Source organism: Rattus norvegicus, chromosome 3, assembly GCF_021556685.1.
Source record: "Rattus norvegicus strain SHRSP/BbbUtx chromosome 3, alternate assembly SHRSP_T2T, whole genome shotgun sequence".
Classification (NCBI taxonomy): domain Eukaryota; kingdom Metazoa; phylum Chordata; class Mammalia; order Rodentia; family Muridae; genus Rattus; species Rattus norvegicus.
The window spans coordinates 49,400,586-49,428,527 of record NC_141536.1 but is presented as its reverse complement, the minus strand read 5'-3'; the positions used below and the strand labels follow the sequence as shown (position 1 = coordinate 49,428,527).

At 41.2% G+C, this 27,942-nt stretch overlaps 1 protein-coding gene across 5 annotated transcripts in view; it reads left to right on the top strand.

The window, feature by feature from the left end:
- Window positions 1-348: 348 nt before the first annotated feature.
- Scn3a (sodium voltage-gated channel alpha subunit 3) overlaps window positions 349-27,942 on the top strand; it is a 111,730-nt gene continuing 84,136 nt past the window's right edge. For 4 of the 5 annotated variants that reach the window (XM_087653743.1, NM_001437770.1, XM_087653744.1 and 1 more), the window contains 1 exon segment: window positions 503-710. The gene's annotated coding sequence lies outside the window, so the exon portion shown is untranslated. 5 annotated transcript variants of the gene reach the window in all.

Here is a 27,942-nt window from a genome sequence, read left to right as displayed (position 1 = left end):
AAAATAAAGCCAAAACAAAACAGAGAAATAAAAAAAATATGAAAAGATTACATCTGCCTATATGTTATACTGTTTTCTAAGAAGCCAGATTTTCCACCTTGGTGGGAAAATAACTCATCTCAGAAGAGCAGAGTTAGAGAAGATTTTCTGAAAACAAACGATTTCTATATCAAACAATAGAAAATTAAAAAAAAAAGAGGCGTGAAAGGTTAACTGTGCACACTCGTGTGGTAGCTAGGTTACCCCTGCTCCCATCATCTCTCTGCTGTCACCGTGGGGCCATTACATGATTCATAATGTTTCCACACAGGTTTACCTCCTGCCTTCCAAAGAGATGGGGAATAGCAGCAGTGTTTTGTCGTTTGCGCAATGGCGTGTGTCTGCCAGTAGATGGCAGTGACACGTTGAGTGCCGCCAACCTTTTCTTTTTTCTTTCTTTTTTTTTTTTTTTCCCTTCCAGGGCCGTTTTCTGATATATGTTGGGTACCATAGAGTGAATCTCAGAACAGGAAGCGGAGGCATAAGCAGAGAGGATTCTGGAAAGGTCTCTTTGTTTTCATGTCCACAGAGAAAGCAAGGGGGAAAAATTGAATGTAATTTGCAAATCCCTGTGGCCCAAATCTGAAGAACTACAGGGGGTGGCACCGTCCATTCTAACCATCTTGGATGCTGTCCTTTGTTGAGCTGTGATTCCTAAGGCTCTCCATCAGGTAAGCTGACAAGACATTTAATTATTTGGACTGTCGAATCTAGCCGGCAGCTCATCTTCTCCTTTTAAAATCCTCTCCTCCGTGCTGCCATTTTTAAAAAATGCCTAATGCTTAAATGTAAATGATAAGAACTCAAGGCATCTTTTGATTTGTAAACTGCTTACTATTCCTTTATCTTTCAAAGGAAACAGCTTCGGTCTGGAAATGGTGATTTACGATACAGACCAGGAATTAAGGAGTGTGGTGTGTGTGTGTCTGTGAAACAAGCAGATGTTTGGGGTTCATTGTATGGAGAGAACATCTGTTTTGTTAGAGTTAATGTCAACCTCTAGGTTTCACGACGACACCGCCTATTCGGTGTCTTTACATCATAAATGCTCAGTGAAATTGGAACTATCTTTTCCATGCTTTAGGGTTTTCTTTTTTGTTTTAATTTTTTATTTTATTTTATTTATTCAGCAGCTCTGGAGAGGTCATAGAGCCAGACGGTGATATCAATATGAAGGTGTTTGGCTATTTAGACATTCTCATTTCTCTTCGAAATTTATCTGCATAGGGGGAAAGAGATCACCAAGAGTAACATTAGAACACATTTGATTTGTTAAAAATGAAATGGCCCAAGGATTCTTATATGTTCCATAGCCTCCTTTTCTGTTGCCTTTTAATGCACATAAGCTCGATAGCTGGGTAGGTTTCTTTTCTTCCTGGAACATTTCGTGGTTTGGTTTTTATTATTAGTCCTATTACTACCAATCACCAGAAAAACTCACTTGAGGCCAAATGAGAATAATTTACATTGTGTAGAGTCTGTGCTTGTCACTAAAATATTTTACACCACTCTCATGCTTTATTCAGTTAGCAATCGCACCACTACCACATTAGCAGAAGACCTATAGGCACTAGTTGAAAGACAAGTTTTTAAGATTATAAAGCTCTGTGTGTATGTGTGTGTGTGTGTGTGTGTGTGTCTGTGTGTGTCTGTGTTTGTGTGTGTGTGTCTGTGTGTCTGTGTGTGTGTTTGTGTGTGTCTGTTTGTCTGTGTGTGTCTGTGTGTGTTTGTGTGTGTGTGTGTCTGTCTGTGTGTGTGTGTGGTGTGTGTGTGTGTCTGTCTGTGTGTGTTTGTGTGTGTCTCTGTGTGTGTGTGTGTGTGTGTGTGTGGTGTGTACACACAATAGGTATTACAATGTCTCTTTCGAGGACAAAGATCTTCATCATTAGGTTTGTGAGAATCTGCATGGAAATATTACATCTAATCTAGTCTGAGCAGTGTGTCCTATGAGAAAGAAAAGACCTGTGGTTTCAACCCAGGCTTTGGTCAGCACTAAACAAAGGGCCTAAGAAAACAAACCTTGGGGTACCCGAAGTATATTGTTTTTTTCATCGTGTGGCGAACAAACCAAGCAATCTCACTCGGTAAAATTACACTGGGCCCCATTAAAACATTTCAAAATAGTGTCTGCCGCAGAGGAAAGCCCTGTCTCGTGTGTTTCAGAAGAACTCCGACTATAGGATGTAAAGAAAAGTGTTTTCTTGGAAAGGGATTTCAGAAATAAATGCTAATTGGCTCAGCTGTATTGTACAGTGCACGCCATGCCTGCAGGTGACTGGAAAGTGAGTAGCTTTCCCCTTTGTAAATGGCAGAGCTGGTTGGGTGGGCTAGTTTGCATTTATGAATGGATGTTTATACTTGGACTCTGAATGTTACTTCTTTGGTTTTGTTTTTAAAGTTGCAATGCCTCCTTAGCTCTTCATATGGCTCAGATGCTCACTTCTCTTGGTTGCTTGCCCTGCTTACTTTTCTACACATTGTGGTCATAACCTGAAAAGCCAATGGGCACTCACGTCTCCACCTTGCAAACCATGCCCTTTGAACTCTTCAGAGATGAAGTGTCCTGATTCCATGCCATCTAAAACACATGAGAGTATTTCACTCTTTAGGAAAAAACGTGATGGAGATTTCATTGGTAGGATCCGGACGCACATTACTCTTTCCTTCAGTAGGGTTCAGCTCTGAGCTGGAAATGGGGATATGGTTTAAGTTCAGCCACTTAAGAGTTTCGTAGGCTCCATAGGGACAGCACCTACTACAGAAGTGTCTTCTCCTTCCCTGTGAGAGTTGAGAAGTCGAGTCAAAGCCAGATTCTGATTCCTTCAACTTCCTCCTGTTGATTTCTGAGCTCAACTTCATGGGGCAGATCCCTGGCTCTCCTGACTTCAGTATGACCATGAATGGTTCCTTAGGCATAGGGCTAGAGAAGTGGAGAAGTTTTGGCAGTCTTTGGCCAGTTCCTTCTTTGGTAGAAACACCAAGCAGTGGATGGGAAACTGGTAAAGAGCTTGGCAGACAGAAGCAGGTTCACTGTTTCCTAACTAATAAGTAAAAATTTGTAGCCTCTAGCACAGTGCCCATAACACGGCGATGTGCCTTCTTAGACAACTGTGGAAAGGAAATATTTTCTATCCAGGGCTTGGTGACTACTGACTTCCTCTCTCCTCTGCCACCCCAGCGCCCACAGAAAGATACAGGGATCACTGCTATTATTAGTGCCAGTGATGAAGTACCTTCCACCTCAACAGGGAAGGGTGGAGGGGATGAAGCCAACACCGGATTTTAGCTGTGGGTAACTGCCATCTTGGAAGGGGGCTTTGGCTGAATATTCGACAGACCAATGGTGTTACCGGTGACAACGTCAGTTAGTGGAGACCTTGAAGGCCCTTTCTGGAGAGTTTGTGGAACTTCTAGAAGATGGTTCTTCCTGCCCAATGGTGTCATTATGAACTGCACTGTGCTTGTTTGTCTGTTTCATTTTTCTTTTTAGCAAAATCAAAGCCAAGAGCTTTTATCCTTCCTTCATCTTACCTTAAGAGGACTTGCCTTTCAGACAAAAGGCTTCTGGGAAGACCCACAGAGGCGATCTGTGTTTTGGGGAAATCACATTTTTTTTAAAAGTTACTTCTATAATACTATATGATAATCAGATCACAGCCCCCAAACCTAAGACATGTCTTAGCTCTGACTGAGTCACAAACTCTTTGGGCTTCAATCCTGTTAAGGTCACAGTTAAATGTAGGAAGGCAAAATGCGCCTGATGAAATTGTTGACATGCTCCGAAGGCCCCCGCTTCTCCCTAAAGACTCTCTAAGTGCAGCTTGGTGCTTCTGACAGCTGTGTGCTACAGGGATCTCTGCAAGCCAGAGCTGGGGTGACCTTTCAGCACCCCAGGCCTCCTAATCCTTTCCTTCAACCACCCTGGGCCTCTTTAAACTGACTCCAGTAACTGCGCTGTCAGGTTCATCCTCACGGCAGCCAGGATGACTTAATGGACTCAGGATAGCATAGAGCGGACGGACGGCTGAGAGAGCAGGAAAAGCTTAGCTACTGGAGAGTAACGTTTCTCAGCAGGACAGGCACTGAGCTTGGAATCTGTTGCTAGTCATTTCTCTTGGCTCCAGTTTCCTCCAAGCTCCTGTGAGTCGTTAATTGCAGGGTGAAGTTTATCAGAAACCATCTGTAAGTGCAAGTAAGTAATGATGTATTTTTTTTTTCCAACGAAAAATTGAGCATGGAATGAGATAGTGACATTTCTTGCCTTGAGTGGCTGTCCATGTCACTATTTCTTGTTATCTCTCCTGCTCGGAAACTTCGTGAACTTACTTTGTGACAGTGTCTCACTTGTCCTCAGAAGTGGATTGTTTATTTCTGTGCTTATACAATTGGTTGCTTTATTCACTTTACAGAGTAATGAGGATCCGTTGCTCACCTGCTCTTGAAATATAATTAAAACCAGAAACTATTAATTTAGGAACTTTTAGGTTCTGTGGTTGTAACTTCAAATCGATTGGTTTTTTTAACCTTCATTTGAATATTGCCCCATGAACAATTTTCACAGCCAGCTGGTGTACAACACAGCATCTGGATTCCTATATATTTGGTGTCCAGAAATTTTGGAAAGGAAATGAGTCAGACCTGCTGTTACTGAATCTTGCACCTCTATTTGATCTGGAGGCAACTTTCACCACTCACCTTTACCTGACATATATTTTGCTTTGGTGTGAAGTTATCACATTCTTTGTTTGTCCTTTAATGTGATGTAACAACAAATGGTAGCCACTAAATTCAGGGCAAAATAATACTGATTTTCACTTTGGTAACTGTGAGGCAATAATAAAAGTTCTCTCACTTGCAAAGCAAAGGAATGCTTTGTTCTATGATCTGCCACAACTACTCTGGCTCTCTGGGTCCCTGAAGTTTAAATTTTATCTGAATATATATAATTAGCCTCAGTAAAAATTTTCCACATTTAACCTAAAAATGTAATTTAATTTAACTTTACCTGTTCAACTGGGCATATAAGTTTCAATGTGACAACTATTGATATATTGTTTTCTTAGGTCCCCATGTCTGTTATTTGAAATTCTGGATTTGAAATGTAAGAAGCTTATAGAAGGAAATTTTTGCCCAAAATATATAAATGAAAATCAGTTACAAAGAGAATATTAAAATGAGTACAGATAAACACGGATGTCATTTATATGGGCATTATGAAGGATTACCAATGTTCAAAAATTCCTTTGAATGTCTCTGTTATTTCTGTAATAACTGAATTAGAGTTTCATCCTTTTTGAGATTGCATACAGGAAGTCCTCCATGTGATCGAGCTCCCTTCGGGAGCAATGTAAGAGAAATGATGGTGCCTACATTATTAAAGAGTGATTTAATATTGTTTTAGTCAGTGGGTGACTTCAAAGATGAAAAGTCACTCTTTAAATAACTTTGGCCATTTTCTGCCAAGAAGTTCTCTTTGGGGAATTTTAATTTTCCCAGTAGTCAGAATATACTTTATTCTTGAGTTGTGCAGAACATTTTGTACTTGTGCTTTCCCAGGAGTTGGAGTAATTAATTAAATCACAATTCTCATTACTTAGGGCATTGTGACTGATATGACCTTGCATACGGTTTAACAGTACACAGGCTGTGGGCTTAAGCCTCCGTTTGAGAACTGGCCACTTGTTTGTCAGTTGTCTGTCCTGCCTTCTACATGTCCGTGTGTAACATTACTTTTATGAAGTTTTTTTTTTCCTCTGCAACTTAGGCTGTTCCAAAGTATCCTAGGAATCTTTTTTATATTGGAACTGTGGTGGGAATGACCTTAAAAATCGAGGCCAAAGGAAAGGAACCCAACCTTCTGTACAGACAATGCAAGTTTGAGGAATGAGTGAAACTGTTCATGCTAAGGCCAAGGAGGCAGGAAGTTCATTCCAAGCCATTTGAAGACAAGAGAGCCCCATGTTGTCCTGGCTAGGAAACTGCTCGACCAAGTGATTTTTCTGAAAAGCTGAAAATTCCAGAGTTTTAATAAAATCCCTCTCTATTATCTTTCTGTCTCCTTCTCTTCCTCCTCCTCTTCTTCCTCCTCCTCTTCCCTCTACTTTCCCTCCCTCCCTTCTTCCCTTTCCCTTCCTTTGGTTTTGGTTTTTCAAGACAAGGATTCTCTGTGTAGCCCTCTGCATCCTGAAACTCACTCAGTAGATCAGCTTGGCCTTGAACTCACAAAGATCCGCCTGCCTCTGTGTCAGACTAATTCCTCTCTTAATATCTGGTGTCATCTTCAACTTACTTATACTAAGAGACCCATTTGGTAGGAAGAATCTTGTCATTTCCTGTCCCTCTCTCCAACCCAACCAGTGTTATGCCAGAGACCAAACAAACCAGGCAGAGAAGAGACAACTTGATCGTATGTGGAAGCACTGCCATGTTGGCTTCTTATGGGCAGCTCCAGCCTCGGTCTACTGCTCCCTTCTGTCCCACGGGTTTGTGCTTCTTTGACTGATGCTTACACCAACATAGCACTTCAATGAGACTCATGGCCACCCCGTTTCCCTTTGGTTGCGTTAATGGTTCCTTTGCTGTTGACATCTTGCTCCTGGTACACTAGTTGGTGCTATGTAATGAACCCATTTCTACTTTGCGCTAAAGCTAGTGAGATATATCATTTATAGCTTTACATACAGAGACCGCACAGACCTTCTTTTTTGCTGTGAATTTTACAATGTTACTGATAGTTTCTTTATATGTCCTGAATTCTATATATTCTCAATGTCTTAAATGTATCTTGTTAGTCTTTATTTAGTTAATTAATGTGCCATAAATCCCTCATGTGTGTGTGTACATGTATATACATGTGTATATGTGTGTATGTATGTATATATATGTGTACATGTGTGTATATATGTGTGCATGTTTGTGTGTATATGTATGTGTTCATATGTGTGTGTGTATGTTTGTGTGTGCATGTATGTGTTCGTATGTGTGTATATGTTTGTGTGTATGTGTGTGTATGTGTGTATGCATATGTGTGCATGTGTATATATGTTTGTATATGCATGCATATGTATGTATGCATGTGTGTATGTTTATGTATGTGTGTGTGTATATGTGTGTATGTGTGTGCATGTGCATATTTGCCTGCAAGTGTGTTTATTACTATAGCTTGAATCTAGTACCTCCCACATGCTAGGCATGTGCATTACCACTTAGCTCCATGCTAGCCCAGGATATCCTTCTATCCTTCTGTAACAACAGTTTCCAACAGTTGCACTAGGTTCTACCATCAATCTTTACATATTTGTACCAAAATTGATATAAATTATATCAATATTGGAGGAAAATGCAAAGTAAGATTTATAATCATTCTGCGTATTACACAGCCCAGGTAATACCAGATTACAGTTCATGTGTTTAGAATGAGAGCCTAGCCATTAAGCAAAAAAATAAAAAAAAAAGTATGGAGTTGTGAAACCTTACTAATTGAAATGCCAACAACAACATCAACAACAGTGATGAGTACAGAAAATACAGTGAAGAAAAAGGGACAGAAGCAGGCTGGGGGCCAGGGCTCACTCATCCTGGCCCATACCTGACTATACCTGATGGAGAGCTACAAGAACAATGGCTGGCTTCTCCTCTGGCCAATTTCACTGGATTTTCTGGGATTGAGTGTAGGTTTCAAAGTATGTTTAAAAGCATAGTTGAAATATGCAGCCAGATTAGCATCAGTTAACCTAAAAACGGCAGAGAAAATTATGCAAAGCTAAGGAACTTCGACTTGAGAGAAGTTAGAGAGTTGAAAGCCATGACTTTCAAAACCATTTTAAGATGCTAATGACTTGGTGTGTTACATAAAGGCAGTAGAGATAGCAAACTGCCCTTATATCCACTTCTACAGAGGAAACAATGAGGATAAATGAGCTGACATTGATTCCAGATAGGCAACTTCTTATCCTTACCTCTGAGGGTTGACCTCACCTAAGTGGTGGTTATTGAATACTTCGTGAAGTCATCACCTAGACAGTTGTACTCACTGGGTAGTAAGCGTCAGTAAACCTCAACTCACTTGGCCACAGATTCCCCAACCTCATTATTCTGTTCTTCATGAAACGCTGTCTTGAGAATGAAGTCTTAAATAATCAAAAAGGAGTGTGTTTATTCACCATGTTTTGAATAACCAGGTCATCCAGCTCAAAAGGAGAACCTTTGATTTCCAATATTTTGAAACTGTTAATTCTTGGAAGCTTTAGAAAGAAACAGGTTCCGCAGAACAACAACAATCAAAGCCAAAACTCTTTGTTAAATGTATTTTCAGAGAGTGGTGGTTTTCTGAAGGAAGTGTTTTAACCTAATCGTTAAATAGGTTAATAATTAAATGCATTTTAAAAAAGACATTCCATTCTTCAGGTGAGTCAGCTTTTTAGCTCCTTAAAGAGACACTTCCTGGTTAACACCTTAGGTGCTTTTCTGTGTTGGTTTGCCAGTCTTCTCTGAGGTAAAGAGCACTCTCTGCCCTTTACAGCAGTTTATATCCTAGTCTTTCCCCTGTGAAGTCCTCATCATTCAACACTACTACTTAACTGGACTACATGTCTAGCTTCTAACATTCTATTGATCAAGTCAGCAAAGTGTTCAGTATATCAAGAAGGTCTGCTGAATCTTATGTTGAGAGCATCTATATTTTGAAGCAGGTAGTTGGTGCTTCTAGAAGTACAAAGAATGTATTACTGGGTTCAAAGTCAGATTTATGTTGAAGGTTTGTGAGCCAGTGCTTAGACTCATACACTGGGATTAATTCCTTATTTTAAAAGGTTTATCTTTCTAATACACACAAAATAGTTGGGGTTATCCACTATGGAAATGTGAATAGTAAGTCAGCAAAGTATTAATATTAATGAAACATCAAAGAAGAGTTCCCTTAAACTTGACAGTGTAGAAAATAAATTTATTGTTGATCTATCTATTCCCCTCTACCAACATGACAACAGCTACAAGGATGAATTTGGGTGGGAGGAAACATTTCAACTTTCTATTCAATATCATTTGCGCATTTTGAAAAGAAAGGGTAATGTTCAGGAGTCAAAGGAAAAGTGGAAGAGCATATGCAAATTCATGATGTTGAAACTTGCAAATTAACATAGAAAAATCAAGATATATCACCAGAATAACAAGGGCTCCTTCTTATGTAACTATAAGATACATTTTGACTTCATACCTCAAAGTTGTAACATTGTAATATGCCATTTCTTTACATGCACAGTATTAGTGCTGGTGTCAGACAATATGGGAATCAAGCTAATAAGAAAGAGAAAAAATACTTTTGAATAGTCAACACCACACAAGAAAGCCATCCAGGAAGTTTTATGCAGGAAGAAATTAATGATTGTTTTTCCTCAATTTCTTCTGATTAAGAACCCTGTACACTAAATATTTAAGACTCAGGAAGGGCCGCTTGATGTGGGAACTTTCTGTACTTTCCCATCAAGTTTCTACAAACCTGAAATAGTTCTAATAAAGAGCCTATGAATTTTTAAAATGTGGAGTAGGGGTGGTCACTTGAACAAGGGACTACACAGTCCCATTCAGAATCAGAATTCTGGATCACCCACATCCTCGATGAGATACCTGGTGTGCGTAAAATATCTCCCTTCCCTTCTGCCCTTTTGAGGTTTCCCCTTATGCTTCCTGCCTGCTCCAGCCTGCTTCTTGCTTACTGGATTCTTTGTCTTCAGAAGAGGGAGGACAGAGAGACCATGGTATTGTCCTTGGCTCTTCTGAGCACCTTGCCACTGCAATTCCTATCTAAGACAAAAATCTCACTTAGCCGTGGTATAATGACTCTTCTTTGTCTGCAAAAGTGTAGTTCAGTGACCAGTATCCCTCCTGTCTTTCCATGCGGAGCCCTTCCTCTCTGCCTTCCCCACTGCAGGATGTGGCATCATCCACATCTGAATCAGGCCAGGGCACAGTCTCTTTGCTCTGTTTTAGTGCCACTGCTCTCTGCTCAGTGAGAAGGGGAAAATGCTGGGCTGGAGAGATGGCTCAGAGGTTAAGAGCACTGACTGCTCTTCCAGAGGTCCTGAGTTCAAATCCCAGCAACCACATGGTGGCTCACAACCATCTGTAATAGAATCTGATGCCCTCTTCTGGTGTGTCTGAAGATAGCTACAGTGTACTCATCTATAATAAATAAATAAATCTTTAAAAAAAAAAAAGAGAGAAGGGGAAAATGCAGACTCTCTTGGTCCTGAAGAGAATGGCAGATCCTTGTGAAGATATGCCATTTTTACATTTTCTTTACTATAAAAGTTGACCCTTTAAGGAGCCTTAACCAAGTAATTATTAATATTTCGCTAAAAGAGTGGACAATATTTCGTAGATTTTTTTAAAGCAAAAACAAAAACCCTCTCATTTGTGTAGAGACCCTCTGAGAAGGATTTGATAAGATAATTTCATATATAGTATTGAATATCCATAGTCAGACATTCAGTGTCTAGATCTAAAGGATTCAAGTCTATATTTCTGAAAGGCTTTCACAGTATCTAGTCACCAAAAAGCAGATTTAAGTAGAGATAAAGAGAACCTTGGCCCAGTGCTCAGTTCACTAAAATCTTCTCCAAATCAGTGCACACTCTACTGGCTATAACACTCTTGTGTTGGAAACATTTTTAAAGCAGGGTTCAATGACCCTTGTTGAGAACACCAAGTACTGTCAAACTCTCCAACCCTAATCTCAGAAGAAATGAACATTTGAGTATACTATGCATAGTCCCAAAGTCCAAGCACAGACCTAGACTTTCCCAGATTTAAAAAAAAAGGCATTATTTTCTCTTTCTTTTTTCCTTCTCTTCTCTTTCTCTGGGTGATCTTGGGTGCTACCTCTTACTTTTTTCTGCCCCCCTCTGTCTCTGTCTCTGTCTCTGTCTCTCTTTCTCTCTCTGTCTCTGTCTGTCTGTCTGTCTGTCTGTCTGTCTCTCTCTCTCTCTCTCTCTCTCTCTCTCTCTCTCACACACACACACACACACACACACACACACACACTGATCACTTTCTTAAATCTTGTTTCTGAAAGGCAGGAGTCAGCAGCACATACTCTATGATGTCGCACTGTCCCTGTGTACCACCACTAGGTAAGTTAGGCCTCTGGTGTAGGAGCCAACTCCTCTCACGACATTCTTGTCAGAGAAGGCCTCACCATGTGCTTGGCCTTGGGTTAATGAAGAATCACCCAGCACACAATTCAGAACTTCTCAAATCATCCCATCCCTCACCGGGGTTTGCCCCTTGCACTGGTCTGAAGGAAGTGATCCAAGCCTCCCTGGTTGGGAGAAGAAAAACCTCCAGCTCCTCTATTTTAAACCTCAAGTGGGAGGGGTGGCTGAATACCTGTAGGGAAGCCAACATGGCCATCTTGAAGTGATACAAGCAGGTCGTCCCTCAAGATCCCAGATCTAAAGTTTCCTCAGGTTGCCAAGCAGAAAAGGCAATCGACTCTCAGAGCTCCATGGGGAAAACAGTGTGCTGTCATTTTGATTCAGTCAGTAAACAGTCTGTGTTTGCCTGGAAAGAAACTGCCTAAAGCACACGGTACCAGCGAGCAGTAGCAGAAACGCTGCTAAGGGCAAGTCACAGGGCTGTCAATATGGCTGATGTTACAGTGGGTGTAGGGATCGAGGACTGGCCATTTGTCTGAGTGTGTTGTCTGCTTTCTATTCGCAGTGTTAACAATTTATTTCGAAACAGAAAGCATCCCATAATTCTGTTGTGCTCAGATGGAAATGTAAGGTTTGCTCCACTGCACTCACACCGAGAATGCTCGCTTCGGGCAAAGCCAGTTTATTCACTGGAGTATTTCTTCACACAAAAATCTCATGCCCTGAGGACATCAGTCTGATTAAAGGAAATAGAAAACTGTCAATCCAGAGACAAAGACCCTCTCTGTTAGGACTTCTCAGAACATGGAATAGCCCTTCCTGAAGTAATACATTCTCGAGAGCGCTTAGCTTGTTCCAGGCACTGTTTCAGGACTATGGGATGGATGGCTGCATGCAGGAGGGTGATGGTGTGAGGGAGCCCTCTTTACGAAGAAGCCACTATCCCATGGAAAATAACAAGGCCCGCATGTGTGCCTTTGAATTTTCTAGATGGTGACACCAAAATTGAAAGAGGAAGAAAATTCAAAATAATTTTTATGGATGCTATGTTTTATTAAAGATAGCATATCCAATATAGCAGTGTTATTTCAAAATTTGGCACCACAATTCCAGTGCTGAGTCTTTATGTGTGATTAGCGGATATATATTAGACAGACATTTTCAGAATTCAAATTAGGCAATGGTATTCAGCACTACTTCTTTATTGAACAGTTTTCTAACTACTGTAAGTAGTCAGAGTCCTTTTAGCCTGAATGAATTTGCTAGCAGACAGAGAGGCAGAAACGAATCTTTGCAAGGAAACAGAACACAGAGTTTAATTACTGTATGAATTCAAACACAAGTGTACTTTGAGAGGCCTGAGGAAGGCAAAGGTGACTTCTGATTGAGAACTGCTGTGCTCTGTGCTGTGGAACCTCAAAGTATGACTCAAACCAAGCAGAAGGAGCCCATTTGAACCTCACGCCAGAATCCAGGGGCTTTGTGGGGAGTGGAAAGTAGGTCACTTTACCTGTGAAGTCGATGGGTTAAGTGTTTACAGAGAAGTTGGTCACTTTTCCCAAGAAAAGGCCATTGGCCTTTGTGGCCTGTGGCCAGTTACTGCCCCACCTTGCTCAAGATTGTTGGTATAACTTAAATATGAGGCCACTAGTCCACATGTATCCTGTCTGGTTGTTTTGAACTCATTAGCGCCTGGCATACAGTAAGTGCTTAAGCATTGCTCTCTCTGCCATCATTATTGTTTCTCTAAGGCATTTTGGCGTGAGTTACTTGGAATGAAACATTCAGTCCTCAGGTGGCTTTCCTGCAAAGAGAATCCAGTAAACGGCAGAGTTATATAGGTCTGTCTTTGGGGTACACAGTATTATAATGCATGTTTGATCCGTACTGAATAGGACGACACAATAGGAACATGTTGTACCTAGAGGGAATGTGGCTTTGTTGTCGCTATGAATCCTTTTCCTGTTTTTTTCATCCTAATGGGTGAACAAGCTACCTTATTTACTTAACCGACTCTACATCACTGCACACTTCCGCTTTCATAAAATGTCTGCATGCATAGGAAATGGGACTTTGAAAAGTGCGTGTGTGTGCACGCGCGTGTGTATGTGGTGGTGGGGCAGTCAATTTCCTTTTACTAACTCTAAATGCAAAGCCGTGAAATGTTTGGTGGGAAAAAAAGACTTGAATCTTGAGTGATCCAAATAAAATCCATTGAGCCCTTAGCAAGCGCTGTGCTCCAGGAACGTGGGATGGGTGGTAAACAGAATGATCCCCACAAGAGGGCAAACACCACACCATAGACCAGCTTCTGGGAGGCATGCGCCACCCCAAGAGGCAGCAAACGACTAATCAACGTTACAACTAAGGTATGCAGCATATGCTAAGGGGACTCAGGGCTAAGCAGGGTTGAGAATTGATGAGGTAAACAGGTCTCTTTACTATGGCCATTTTGGTCAGTATTTGAAGGCGAGTCCGGAGTTCTCCAGCTCCCTAAAGGAGAAGCATTTCAGGAAAATGCAGTCTTTAGGCTTCCAGGCCTAAAGGAGAACCAGAAGCTAGTTTGCAGGCAACATGAATCGGGCAACTTTTTTTTTTTTTTCTCTGTGCAGCTGCTGGAGGGTTCTGTGCAGAATGACATGATTGAATTTCTGTTCTCCCAAGATCACTCTGGCTGGTGGGATTAAAATAGGCTATGTGGCAATCAGGCTGGAGGCAGGGAGACAGAAAGCCATTGGTGGCTTCTGTAGAAGCACTGCCATCAATCACTTCAAGGCTCAAGATTCGGTGAAGTCACACTGCATGACATTGAGTGGATAAATGAGACAGGGGAAGCTATGTTTGTCATTTCTGAGAAGTCATTAAATGAGAGGTGTATTACATATATACCCGGGACATTGTGTGTGTGTGTGTGTGTGTGTGTGTGTGTGTGTGTGTGTGTGTGTGTGTGTTTCTAACTTTAAACAAGAAAAACAAAATATTGCCGACTGTGTTGGTGCACGTCTGTAACTCCAATACTTGGGAAGAGGAGAGGCAGGAGGATCAAGTGTTCAAAGCCATACTTAGCTGTGCAAGAAACCAGCCCAGGCTATATGAGATCGTTTCTCAACCCAACGAATGCATAGCTCTGCCCACATTGGGCTTTCTTTTCTGTGCATATTAATCATAAATTAAATAGCGGCATCCTCACTACTCTCTTCGCTCTGCTCCACCCACCACGGTTCCCCTTTCTTTGCTTTGTCTCCCTTTTTAATACTGATTCTATGAACTAGGCACGACCGTGGTGCTTGTGGCTTCTAACCAAGCGTGTCAGCACCAGTTGTGTGCGAGTTAGAAATGCAGAACAAACCTTACCCAGCCCAGCTGTTGCTGCACTTTGGGGAGGAGTTGGGAAAGCTTTGCTGTAACCATAAGCCCTCTAGGTAATTCTGAGGCTGTGCTTCATGAGCCCTGTTATAAACTAGATTAGAGGAGCCAGATGGCTTGAAAGATCATTTCCAATCTGAAGTTGTTTTATTGATTAGTTCAATATTCAATGCTTATTTTTGGTATCAAATTAAGGATATCTCTATAGAAAAAAAAAACAGTTATTCACAAGTGTAGATCAATGCTTAAGACCGAGTAAACTTTATTATTTTTTGTTTTTCTTTTTTTAACAATAGATGAGGAGAGTTTATTTTATTTATGAAAGTTGCATGCTTGGGGTTGAGGATTTAGCTCAGTGGTAGGGCACTTGCCTAGCAAGCGCAAGGCCCTGGGTGGGTTCGGTCCTTAGCTCCGAAAAAAAGAAAAAAGAAAAAAAAAAAAGGAAAGTTGCATGCCTATCCAACTGTACGGTATTGTTTTCGTTTATCAAGACAGGGTTTCTCTGGGTAGCCCTGGCAGTCCTGAAACTCATTCATTCTGTTGATTAGACTGGCCTTGAACTCAGAGCTCTGCCTTTTTCAGTCTCCTGAGGGCTGTACCACCCCACCCTACCCCCAGCAAGAATAAATGAAACTTTTAAAGTAAATACCTAAATCAGTGTGCGTTTTTAATTATCATATCTCCGCTTCTTTGATAAGTGCTATAATGGTGGGTGGGTTATTTTGTGGTTGTTAATGTTGCTTTGATGGAGGTTTGTTTCTTCATTTGGTTTTAGTTTGGGTTTTAACCGGGATCATGTTCAGCAGAAAGTTCAAGACAGGGAAACTATTTTAAATGCATACATGATACAGCACAGTTAGGACTCGTGGCTTAATTAGCTGTCCTTTTAGAATGGGCATTTAGTTGTGAATCTCCTGAGTCCAACCTGTTGAGAGTAAAGCCATCCAGGGGATTTTACCTAAGGAAAAAATTTATTTTAAGTAAACATGGACTACCATGCTTCAGTTTGCTGCAAGGAGAATGGCAGGTACAATGAGGGCTGGATGTGTGGTTGGTTTCCTAGGCACTGCTTGGTATTTCCCACCTGAGACATTTGGGCATATAAAGCCACCTTCATGATAAAGACCGCAAGTCTCAAAATCAAAGAAGCAGGTGTAGGTGGGGCTGTTACCTAGCTACGGAAGTGGAAGAGGATTGTCCCTTTCTCATGCCAACACTGCCTGTGGGTCCTTTTCTGAGCTGCCTTGAGCTGCCTCAGTGTCTGAACCAAGCAGTGAGGAAGTAAGATTTTCCAGGCCAGTGAGCTCCAGGATGGTTTTGAACTGGAAAGTTTGAAGCAGCCCTATGTTATAAACACAGAGGAAGATATAATGTATCGCAGAAGGATGGTCAAATCAATGCAGTGCTAGCGAAATAGAAATATTAAAACCCTAGGAGGGGATCTGGGATGACAGCTTAGTGGGTAAAGTGTTCGTTCTGCAAGCAAAGGAACAGGAATTTGAATCTCCAGTTCCCATATAAGAAGCTGGGCTTAGCAAGGCTTGCATGTTAACTCGTGTTGGAGACTTGATGGTAGGAAGAGAGAAAGGTGAATTCTGGAACGAGGTGAGCAGCCGGTACAGCCAATTAGTTTTGAGCCCTTGGCTCACTAGGAGATCTGCTCTTTAATAATTAGATAGTGAACTGCTGCACTCTGAATGACTCCAGGGATTGACCTAAGTGATAGAATGAAGGTGATAAAATGAAGAAATGACAAACAAGTGGACACACCAAAACCTGGGTCAGGTAGGATGGGCTGTCGTGGAGAAGCTGCAGCATCCCATCCCAGAAGCTTAGTGTATCTATTTCATACAGTTGAACTGGGAGGTGTGGTTACTGCCTACAGCTGAACAAAAAGGGGAGGGGCTTGTTATATACTGATAAACAGGGAAGCAGGGTTGCTATATACTCTTCAGCAAGGGGGAAGGTTTATCTGATCTTCGAAGGAGCAATCTGTAGGGAAACAGTCTTCAGGAGGTAAAGATCTCAGGGGAGAAAGCTAAGGTGGACTTGTTTTTGCACACATGGCCAACATTTGCATATGGACCAGAAGAAAGCTTTCCTGACTCACTGACCCTTCCCGAGGGAAGACTTGTCAGTTCCCATGGATTGGAGCACTGGGGTACTTGACATGGCCATGCCTATGTCAAACCACACATATTCTCCCTCTGCACGGACACGATGGGAATAAGAACACAAATTCACGCTTCCCAACCACAGAACTCGGGGAATCAGAACATATTAAAAGCTTAATAAGCTGTCAGGACAAATGCAAGTTACTATAGTTGACTATAAAAACCTCAACTTTAATTAGAAAATTTAATTCTTGATGCTAGTGATATCAAATAAAAAAGAAGAATTTGGATTAAAAAATGCTTCAGGCTCTACAGCTGGTATCATTGACCAGTTTCAGGAAAAAATTCCCAACATGCCCTTTGAGTTACCACTTCCTCAATTATGCAGTGAAGTTTCTCAGGGGAGTTTCTAGAGTGCTGAAATTCTGGTAAGATCGGCTCAAAGGTAGGCTCCCCATTTAAGGAGGCTCTCTCTGTTCCACATTCAGCTTCATTCACATGAGAGCCATGTATATGAACCACTGTATCCCGTTCTCAATGAAATTCACTGTTCTGAACTAGTGTTACCCAACAGCAGACTTACAATTAGGCCTCTGCTAAATTAACTTTGGATGCCTACTGAGTACCCTGCCCATTGTTTCTTAGGGTAAGTGCGAAGAAAACTGTCATTTCTCCAGCTTAGTTCTTAGACTAAATTTGTCTCTTTGTGCAGGATTTTTGGAAATTTGTATACAATTGCAGATACCTGGATCCTGTCTGACCCCAACCAACCCAATGAAGTTGGGTAGGCAGGGAGATGGAGAGGATCAGGAAGGAGGTGGGGGAGGGGTATGAATATGATCAAAATATGTTGTATGAAAATCTTATGAATAAGAAAGAACTTATATATTTTTTAAGTAGCCTAGGTGCTAGAAATCAGTGATAAAGAGCACTGACCACTTTTCAAAAGGACCCAGATTCAATCCCCAGAACCCACATGAAAACTCATAACTGGCAGTAACTCTAGTCCTAGTGCATCTGATATGGGTGATCAGGTAAAAGCCACAGAGCCTGCCTGAGTACAAGCCAATATCCACATGCTGGAAGGAGAGTGCCATGTTGCCCTCACTTCCACATGGGGGCTAGCATGATATGCACATGTGCACACGCTAACTAAAATGTTTTTGAAAATAAAAATCGGCCTAATTGACTTCCATCCTGAAGTTCGGGTGTCTAATTTTATATCCCCGTCTGTAAACCATGGCTCACTTTTGAAAATAACTGAGATAGAAGTCACATTAGGATACAATGTAGCCAGGTTTAGTGTGACAGAACTGAAATCCGGGAGGCTGAGACCAAATAACGAGTATAAGGCTAGCCTGAGCTAACAGTGACCTTCAAGACAATCTGATCTGGTCATTGAGTGATACTTTGTTTCCAAAAGTAAAACAGAGATGGGCGTGGCCACACATGCATATTATCACAGAATATTAGGAGCGGAGACAGCCTATCTGGAGTGCTGAGTCTGATTCAGCTACACAGGGAGTTTGAAACGGGGTTAGAGGAGACCCTGTCTTAAAATTAAGGGGGAAAAAGATGCAATGCCTATCAGAGTGGGAGGCCACATGTAACAATCGCTGCTCTTTCTGGTGGGTACTTGAGATTAGAAAAATTGTCCTCCCACTTGAAGCCTAAGCCAGCAGATACATTTCCTCCAGTTTGTAAATACAGCTTCCTAAGAAAGGGGGAGAGAGAGACCAGAGGTGAGCCAGAGTCTTCTGGGCTGGGGTTTGGGGGTGCACGGAGACTCGCCTCTTCTCTGCTCACACCCCACCTCCTCTATGTCCCCAGTGAAGACCTTTCAAAGACTTGTGAAATATGACTAAGCTGATGGTTTGGTTATTTAAAGTCATTCTCATTATATTTCAAGCTAGAGGCCAGAGTATTTAAAATCTAATTACCTGTGAGTCGTGAAGTCAAGGGAAGCAGTGTTCAGCAACAGAGTGTCTGGGAAGGAGAAACATTAGCAATTATGGGGTGGCTGTAATTTCAGTGTAAAGCTCAAGTCTGGGAATGCATGCCGCTGTCTGGTAGAATATGTTACATTTCTGACACTTGGACATGATACCTGAGGAAATCGATTTAAAAGATAATAGGTTTAATTTGAGCTCATTTCTGGAGTCCATGTTGGTATAACCCTGTCAGTGGCATTGGGCCTCTGGTGGCAGAGTTCAGCATGTCCAAATTCTGGAGTAAAGGCTTGTTCACCTCGTAATGGTCAGAAATAGAGACAGGAAGGGGAGGAGCAGGCTCCCAATATCTCCTTCAAAGCTATGACTCCACTAGCCAAAGCTCTTCCTGGTACACCTATCCATGACCCCATGGACTAGGGACCAAGTTTTCCATCAGTGGGCCTTTGATGGATACTCCATATCTAGTTTCTATCACATGAGAAAAATAATATCTGTGATACTATTAATTCAACCAATGCTACTAAAAACTCCCAGTTTTTATGGAAAACCCAATTTATATAAATTCACATATGTGTGTGTATATATGTATGAACACACACATTATATATAATGTAATTATATATATTTTATAAAAAATATATATATACATATATATATATATATATAAAATTTAACCCCATTCGAAAAAACAAAGTTTCTAAATACAATCCTCATTTACATATTTGAAACTAACACCTAGATTGGTGAGGTGATACATGACGCCATACACCCAGAGAACAGGCAACACTGTTGTTACCACAAAGTAAAAGGCTGGAAAGGAATGTCCAGGTCGGGTCACAAAGGCATATCCAGTTTTGGCTAAAGTGGTTCTAAGTCACTGAGAGACGCTGACAGGATTTAATAATATTCTGTGTCTGGTGACAGGATAGAATAGAAGATTGGTAGCTTTGGAGAGCATTCATCTAGAGACAGAAATTTTAATAGATCTTATGAAAATTTTAAAACAAGGATTTAAATTTTTGCCAGAAAGTAGAAAATGGGAATTTCTTAGTAGGCATTGTGGATGTTGTGTAAGTGAATTAAGGCAGGCAATATTTTAAATATCAACGTCCGAGTATAGACTAGTTACCTTGATTGTAGACTAGTTGTGTTTACTGAGTTAGCCTATGATAAGCCATCGCTAATAGAAAGAGATCAGATGGTTATTTTAAGTTAGTATAGTGTTCTGGTTTCATGTGTTTGTCTAAGAGTTACCTTTAGGAGCCACTGAATATGCTTTGTCTTACCTTAATGAGTCAATGAAACCGATTTCCTGATGGAGATGAAAAGTGAGAGGAGCTAGAGAATCCCGGGAATGTCTTGGCTCCCTCTGTGCTCTTTGAGATATTGGAGAAAAAGAGGCGAAAGTGGAGGGAGTAAAAGTAGAGAGGAGCAGAGGAAGCAGGAGGCAGGGCAGATCCCTCCACCTGCCACTTGTCTCTAGAAAGACTGAGTGAATCGAGCACCTGGAGGAGAGGGTCCACCCGCACCCTAGGGTCCTAGCAGTAGTTCCTGGCCCCTGCTTACTATAGCATGCCAGGGCTACAAGGATCAAATGGACCACTTTGCATCAAGTCTGCTTTTCTGATCAAAAGCCCCAGGTAAACCAAGTCTCCAACCCAGGACCCAGAGCCAGAGCACCAACACCCTGCCAGCAGCCAGCCTACCTGGCTAACTTCGCTGTGTTCTCTTTTCACACAGATTATGATGAAGCAAGCGAGCTGAAGTCAAGCACACCCGAGTGAGTCAGCAATGACATATCTGTCAAGGAGTCGTGGCAGAATGACTTGCTGGGGGGAAAAATACAGAATCTCTTCTGGGGGTGTTGTAAGAATAAATGAGATCATCCCCAGAAGGGGCCTGGGGCTTTTCCAAACAGGAACCGTGACTCTCAAAGTACCTCACCTACTACTTAGAGTAAAATTTGGGTTTGTGGAAAGCAAACTGAAATTTTTATTGCTAACGAGGACAGCTCTACCCAAACAAAAAGAAGGCAGTAAAGTGTTGTTTCTCCCCACCCCCTATCCAGTGTGTTCTGCCAAAGAAATGGATGAGGTGTGCCAGGCGTGGCCTCAGGGTGGGTGTGGCCTCAATGACACCAAAAGCCAGAAAGAGAAATGAACCCAGCTCTATTTCTTTTTCCTTTAAGAGGGACATTTGTTCTGTACATCTTATAGATTGCCTAAAATTGTGTTTACTTTCGAACTTATTATATTTATTTGGTAATTGGAGCCATAACTCACCTGTCTCTACTGGGTCAAGGACATCCAAATGGGTGACTAGTGTTTGATTTGCGCTGGCTTCTGCACTGGCTAAGTGTTGAACTGACCAGTAAGTACTTGTTTGTTTGGTATATCAGCAGCAACTAACTAGGAAAACTGTCGGAACGGATTGTCATCAGGAAGGATGTTTATTGGACATAACAGGCAGTGCAGAGGTTGTTTGGGTCCAAGAGCTGAGCCGTCCATCAAGAGCCCAGGGGTAAACATGTCTCCGTGATCGGCCACACTCACTGTGTCAGCTCTGCCCTCAAAGTGGCATCCGCTCTGCTTGGAAGCTGGCTGAGACAATGCTACGGATGGGACTGGGATGCAGAAAGGTGCAAGACAGAGAGAGGATGCCTTCCCCTCATTCCATTTCTAGCTCCTCCAGCCTGCCCCTTGACAAACCGGCCTCGAAGAAGTTCATTGGCCGGAATGGGGCTACATATCATTTCCATAAGCACTGATTGCAGTAGAGCTTGGAGGAGGTATCCAGGGTGGAGAGCACACTGGGGCTCACACAAAACCTGCTTCAATTTGCAAACATTCAGCAAGAAATGTCAAGGGCTATTAAAGCCAGTAAGGCTGATTCCTGTATAACAAGGTTGGCTTAATTGTTGTCATTAGTTGGCTCTTGTCTCCTCGGCTTATAAGTGATCTGATAAGGACAAAGTCACAGAGAACATCAGCCTCTGTAAGCTAATTATTAGTTCCTAGATGATTGTTCCAAAGACAGGTTGAACTCGGGCTTTCTTTCCTTGGAACCCCCTACCCCACATGATATGAGCCAATGGAAACAAAAGACAATGACAAATACACTCATTCAACAGGAAATTAGTAAATAGTGCTCATGTGTTGACAATCCCTCGTCATTAGATTGTGAGGGAACATGAGCAAAAGAAAGAATTGCATTTGACTTTGACAATGGCATGGCCCTCTGGCCACAGACTTACTTCTTAATGGGTTTAGTCATTCTAATAGAGGTGCCAAAGTCTTTGATTAAACACTGAGAGATACATGACCTAGAAGAACAATCCTAGGGCTTTCGCTTGACTTTATACAACTCAGAAGTCCTCTGCGTATACGCGAACATGTATTAGTCACGTATGTGGCTAGTATTTTTTATCGTGTATCCCTTTACGAATGTGTCTATGTTTATTATCAATGCTTTTCTGTTTTCGATATTTTCTACCTGAGACCTCTCTATTGAAAATACAGATTCTACACATACCAAACCCGTAGTAAGATGCCTAACCTCCTAACTCCACGTCAGTAAATATGATTTAAGATTCTGGTCGTTTCACAGTCTTAGAAATGTGGCTTCTTGTCTGAACTATCCAGATTTGAATATTGGTTTCTCAGCTTGCTGACTTCGAAATTTAGACAAGTTATATAGTTGATATGAACCTATGTTTATTGATCTGTAATATAAGAAGAAAACTAGTATCAGTAGAGCAACATTGTAATCAACATGACAAATTTGCTATGGGACTAAGTTTATAGACATCAATTACTTGGGTGTGTCAGAGACATACAAATGATTTAACAGAGTTCTGTTATTATTATGGAATCTCAAGGCCATCTGGCTAGGAAATTAAACCAGCCAGAAATTATTTCAAAGCTCTTTTGAAATATTGAAAGTAGTATGTCACTCTACTTGTGGATATCTAGTAGCTATTGAATCAGTGTGCCAAATGCTCAATGTATATGTTCAGTAAAGAACATCATGGTGTTTTCATGATACTAACAGAATCAATAATAATTATAAGGCGGCTAGCAGTTCTAAATGAGGGTTCTGTTGGAAAAGACAGGTGTAGGTGTTACTCAGTGGCCAAACACTGAAAGTTCTTTCCAGCAGTGAGCCCAGATTCAATCCCCAGCAGGCATGCAAATGTGGGTGCTTGTCCTGCCCCTCCCCCTCCTCCCCTCACACACACTCAAAGGAAGAAGTGAAACTTCTTTTTCAGGTTGAGGAGGATCTAACTTAGTGGTGGAGTGTTGCCAAGGATGCCCAAGGACACCTCAGCACAACAACAACAAAAGTTTCCTTAGCAGTGGATATTTAATTAGTTCATCTTATCTTTTAGACTCTGCCTTTCCTATAAAAATCTCTTGTTGATACCAAGGACACAGCACATATTTTCTTGGGCAATGGGCCCAAGTTTTCCTGTTATCTCATTCATCATCATGAAAATACATTGTGAAGTTTTTGTGGTATTTCAAGTTCTGGGCATAGAGCAACTTTTCATCTTCGAAGATGGTAAATTTATAGACTTCTGACTTAACAGACCAGAACTAATCGATTTTGTCTCCAGTACGCATTGAGAGAGAGAGAGAGAGAGAGAGAGAGAGAGAGAGAGAGAGAGAGAGAGAGAGAGAGACTGACTTACGTGGAGGGAGGAGTGATACTATTAACCGGTCGTGTATCTAGCAATGAAATTTTCTAAATGTCTGCTCTGAAAATTTTCATGAGAAGTCAGGGACCACATGGCTAGCAACGATGCGTGCTTTGCCTCGATAGGTCCACAGCATGTCCCTAAGGTTTACTGTGTCATTTTTCACACACTCTGATCCACTAACAACTAGTGGAGTGTATAACCATGGTATTGGCTGGTTTCACAAACATTCCTGAGCTTATGATCGAATCCTCGCACATCGATACGGAAAATAAAGCTGAGCAGCCCAGATTAATTTTTCCATTGTCTTTATGCACAACTTAGATCTTTAAACTCCGATTGTAAAATAGCTGGATTCAATGCAACATGACAACTGGAAAAATCTAATTCAACAAAAATGGACTATGTAGACAACTTTGGCCTCAAAGAAACATACATGTTTGGCCACAGCCACTTCAGGAGATAGTGTTTATTTTTTCTGGGTCTGTTTCTTATTTTTCTTAAGAGGAAGACTTCAGCTAATTGCTGGATCCAATACACGGCCTCTAATTGACTTCTTTGAGCTTTCCATTCTGATATGTAGGTAATCACTCTGACTTGACCGCCTGACACCCTCCATGTCCCTCTCCTTCAAGACCCACAGTCATGTTTGCTCTTTTCATCTTCACCCATTGCTCTTAAATGATGTCATACGGGGTCTCTTAATCAACATTTATTCAGCTCCGTCCAACAGCTTTTCTGCATCTCAGACACATATTTTAATTATGTACCAGCAGTCCCCCAGGCACCTACCACTCAGTAAGTGCTGAAGAGAATTTATTATCATGCTTTATGAACCTCCTCCTCTGCTCTCCTGGGTTATTGTCAGTGTGGCTTACTCCAGAGACCTGGGACTGAGGTGCAGCTCACATCAAGTCAGCCATGAAAGCTCACTGACTCTCTGTGTCCTATAATCGTGTCTTGAGTAGACACGTTGGCCATGATTTTTCTTTTTGTTTCCCAGCGGACTGCCTCCTCTCTCTATGGGCCCCTGTGCTCATCCTTTGGGTGGATTTTAATATGTAAATGCCACATTCAGTCTGGGAAGTGTGTGCCACCCTTGCTGTAATTCTTTCTATTACAGAGTGAGGGCATGTGTAGCATACAAAGACTAAAACCCTGGTCTAACGCAGCCGAGTGGCCAGAGTCCATTTGTAATCGCCGAACCCATGCCTGTTCATACAGGCTGTGGCCATACCTTCTCCTCCCCTTTTGATAACTGCTTCCTTCTGGAGAACTGTTGTCAAGGACACAATGGAGGTCTTAAGAATCCTTTATGGGGAAGACTGAAGCTACTCTGTTTTCATAATCACATCAAGATCCCATTTGCCCTCTCTTTTGAGTTAGCTTTTGACATTGGTCATTCAGTAGTTGTAGAGGTTGAGTGTCAGTGAGAAAACAATAAATAAAAGTCAGATCACAAAAGAAACTTCTGATGAAGCATTCAATCTCAAGCCTAAAGAACCCACATTTTAATGCTCTATATAATTAAACAGAAGAAATACCCAAGTATTTTTTCTGTGTACTAAAGCCACTAGATTGTCTCTAGAAAGAGCTTAGGGGAATTATTGGAGTGAGAAGCCAAGCAAGTTGGTTCTTTTCTCTTTCTGTCTCTCTGTCTCTGTCTCTGTCTTTGTCTCTCTCTCTCTCTCTCTCTCTCTCTCTCGTGTGTGTGTGTGTGTGTGTGTGTGTGTGTGTGTGTGAGAGAGAGAGAGAGAGAATGAGAGAGAGAGAATGAGAGAGAGTATTGGATGTATGTGAATGTTTGTGTGTGGGTGTGTATGTGTGTGTGAGTGTGTGTATATGTGTATATTAGTGTGTTTGTGTGAGTGTATTGTGTGTGAGTATGTGTATGAGAGTGTATAAGTATGTATGTGAATGTGTATATATGAATGTGTGTGTGTGTGTGTGTGTGTGTGTGTGTTTCACGGAACACCATTTTCACTTGAAAAGATCACTGACAAACAGTGATATTCACACTTGGGTATTTGTTTCATATATTCAAAAAATGAACAAAAGGAAAGCCTGTCGCTCAGAAAAAGGGAATGACAGCATTTGTTGTCAGTGTTAAAACTGGAGCTCTCAAGAGCAGTTGGAAGTTTGGAAAGCTCTCACCTGCCATTCGGAGCCTGACAACCTTCAATACACTGAGACTTTTCTCATACAGTCTCTGGTGACTTTTCTCATGCACTCTTTGGCAACATTAAGGAATGTTGCTTTACAAATGTCATATAATGAAATCCATCAAAATTTGAAAGATTTGCATAACAATGTGTTGATATCTTCCAAATGAATCATTTATGATGGTATAAACACATGCATAATTGTACAAAAGATATATTCAGAAGACTAGATTTGATCAAAAGTTTGTGGATGCTGTTTCCAATTTCACAAAGAAATCAATGTAATGACTTATCATTTGTAGACCCTTGATTTGATAGCAGAGAAAAATATTCTCAGTTCCTCAGAAAGGCAATTGTCTGGTTGCGGATAAACCAGTGAAGGGATAGTAAAGGTTCCAGAAACTCAATCATCCGGAAAGCATTGCTCTGAGATCTCTGTTCCTTCTGAGCATCAAATTTGGGGTATCAAATTCTGTGATCCAGATCCACAATAGGAAACATCAAACGGCAACCTTCCCATTAACCAGCAGATGACTATGTTTGCTTTGCTCACAGGTATCTACATGCAAGCTCTTTGCTTTTTAATCAAGAGGCTCATCCCTTTGGATCCCTCTTTTATTGTTTTTGTTTTGAAAAGATAGCTTTGGAGACAATATGGCATACACTTCATAGTACCTCTGACTTGCTAGTCCTCCAGTTGATTGCATCCCTCAGTCTCAATGCTGACCTGAGCATGTTGCTCAAGACCCTTAGTGCTCTAGAGCTTGCCTAACCTTCAGGGTTTACCTCACACCAATCTTTTATGCAAGTTGGTGTCAACCTTAATGAACTACTGAGACTTCCTACCAAGCTCTTCATGTTCTCTCTCTCTCTCTCTCTCTCTCTCTCTCTCTCTCTGTCTCTCTCTCTCTCTGTCTCTCTCTCTCTCTGTCTCTCTCTCTGTCTGTCTCTCTCTCTCTCACACACACACACACACACACACACACACTTGCTCAGTGTCTCTTGTGACGTATGTTCTGGCCAACCCTTCCCAGACTGCTGCCACCATTACCATCACCTGTCAAATCCTGTTTAGTCTATAAAGCCTACCACTCCTTCTGGAACATTTTATGAACCATACCTCTCCCTCCCTTTCCTAGTCAGAATAAATTGATCCAATTTGTGAACTTCAGAGAGCCAGTTGTGTATGCACTGTATTTTAGATATCTGTATTAGCATCTGTTAGCATCTGTATCTTGCGTTGATTCTCAATCTTCTCAAGGAAAAAGGCTGGTGAATGTTCTGATATCTTCGATAGTCCACGGAAAGTTTCTGGTATGTATTATTTCTGTGATGAATATTCCCTGAATAAATAGCCCAAGGGTTCCTTCTGGGTATCAAATTCTATGATTCAGCTTCACAATAGGAAACAGTAAATGGCAATTTTCCCATTAGCCCGCAAAGGGCTATGCTTGCTTTGCTCATAGGTACCCACACACAGGTACTTTGCTTTTCATCAAGAGGATCAACTCTTTGGATTTCTTTTATCTTTTCTGTCCTGAAAAAAAAAAAGCTCTGGAGACAACATGGTATATTAAATGAATGATTTTTAATAAATTACAGTGCATATATACTCATTAATAATATATGTTCCACATCAAGGTTTCAACAAGAATTAAAATTTAAGTATCTGTTCTAATATGGATATGAACTTATGTAAGAGTTCTGTCATAAGCTCATGATGAGCTAGAATGAAGTGGGGAAAAATTTTAAAGAGATCCCCTGAAAGCTGATGGGGTTTTACTGTGCAGAAAAAGTGGTGAGAGAAGTTAGCAGCTCCTGGGCTCACTGAATATGGAAACCTGTCCAAATATTGGCCATTCTCTAATTCCCCTAGTCATGGAAAAGCTGAGAAGAAGGCACTGGTCTGCTCAGGGAATAGATATCTAAGAATTTCACACACATTTATACTTTATTTTGCCCAGAAACCAAATTCTTCACTATGTATCCTTGTAAGCAAATAAGGTGAATTTTTATTTCTTTGGAAGTAAGTATTTATGATTTTTGTCACAGTGTCTTGTTCCATATTTTTTTTTCTCTTTTTCGGAGCTGGGGACCGAACCCAGGGCCTTGCGCTTGCTAGGCAAGCGCTCTGCCACTGAGCTAAGTCCCCAGCCTCGCTCTATATTATTTTATAGAATTCAGAATGAACTGTGGCGAATTTTGAGAGCTTTTCACACGTGACTTTTTTTTAGTTTTATTTTTTAATTTTATTTTTTAATTTTATTTTTTATTTTTCATTTTATTTTGAAAACTGAGACTTAGAAGCTCTCAATAAAATCAGTGTATAACCAGCCATTTTTTTCTGTGACAAAGTATTGGCACCCAAACAATGAGGTTCTCTTAAAAAATAGTTTTACATTTATTCAATGTGTGTGGAGGCACCCATAACACTGTACACATGTGGAAAACAGACTTATG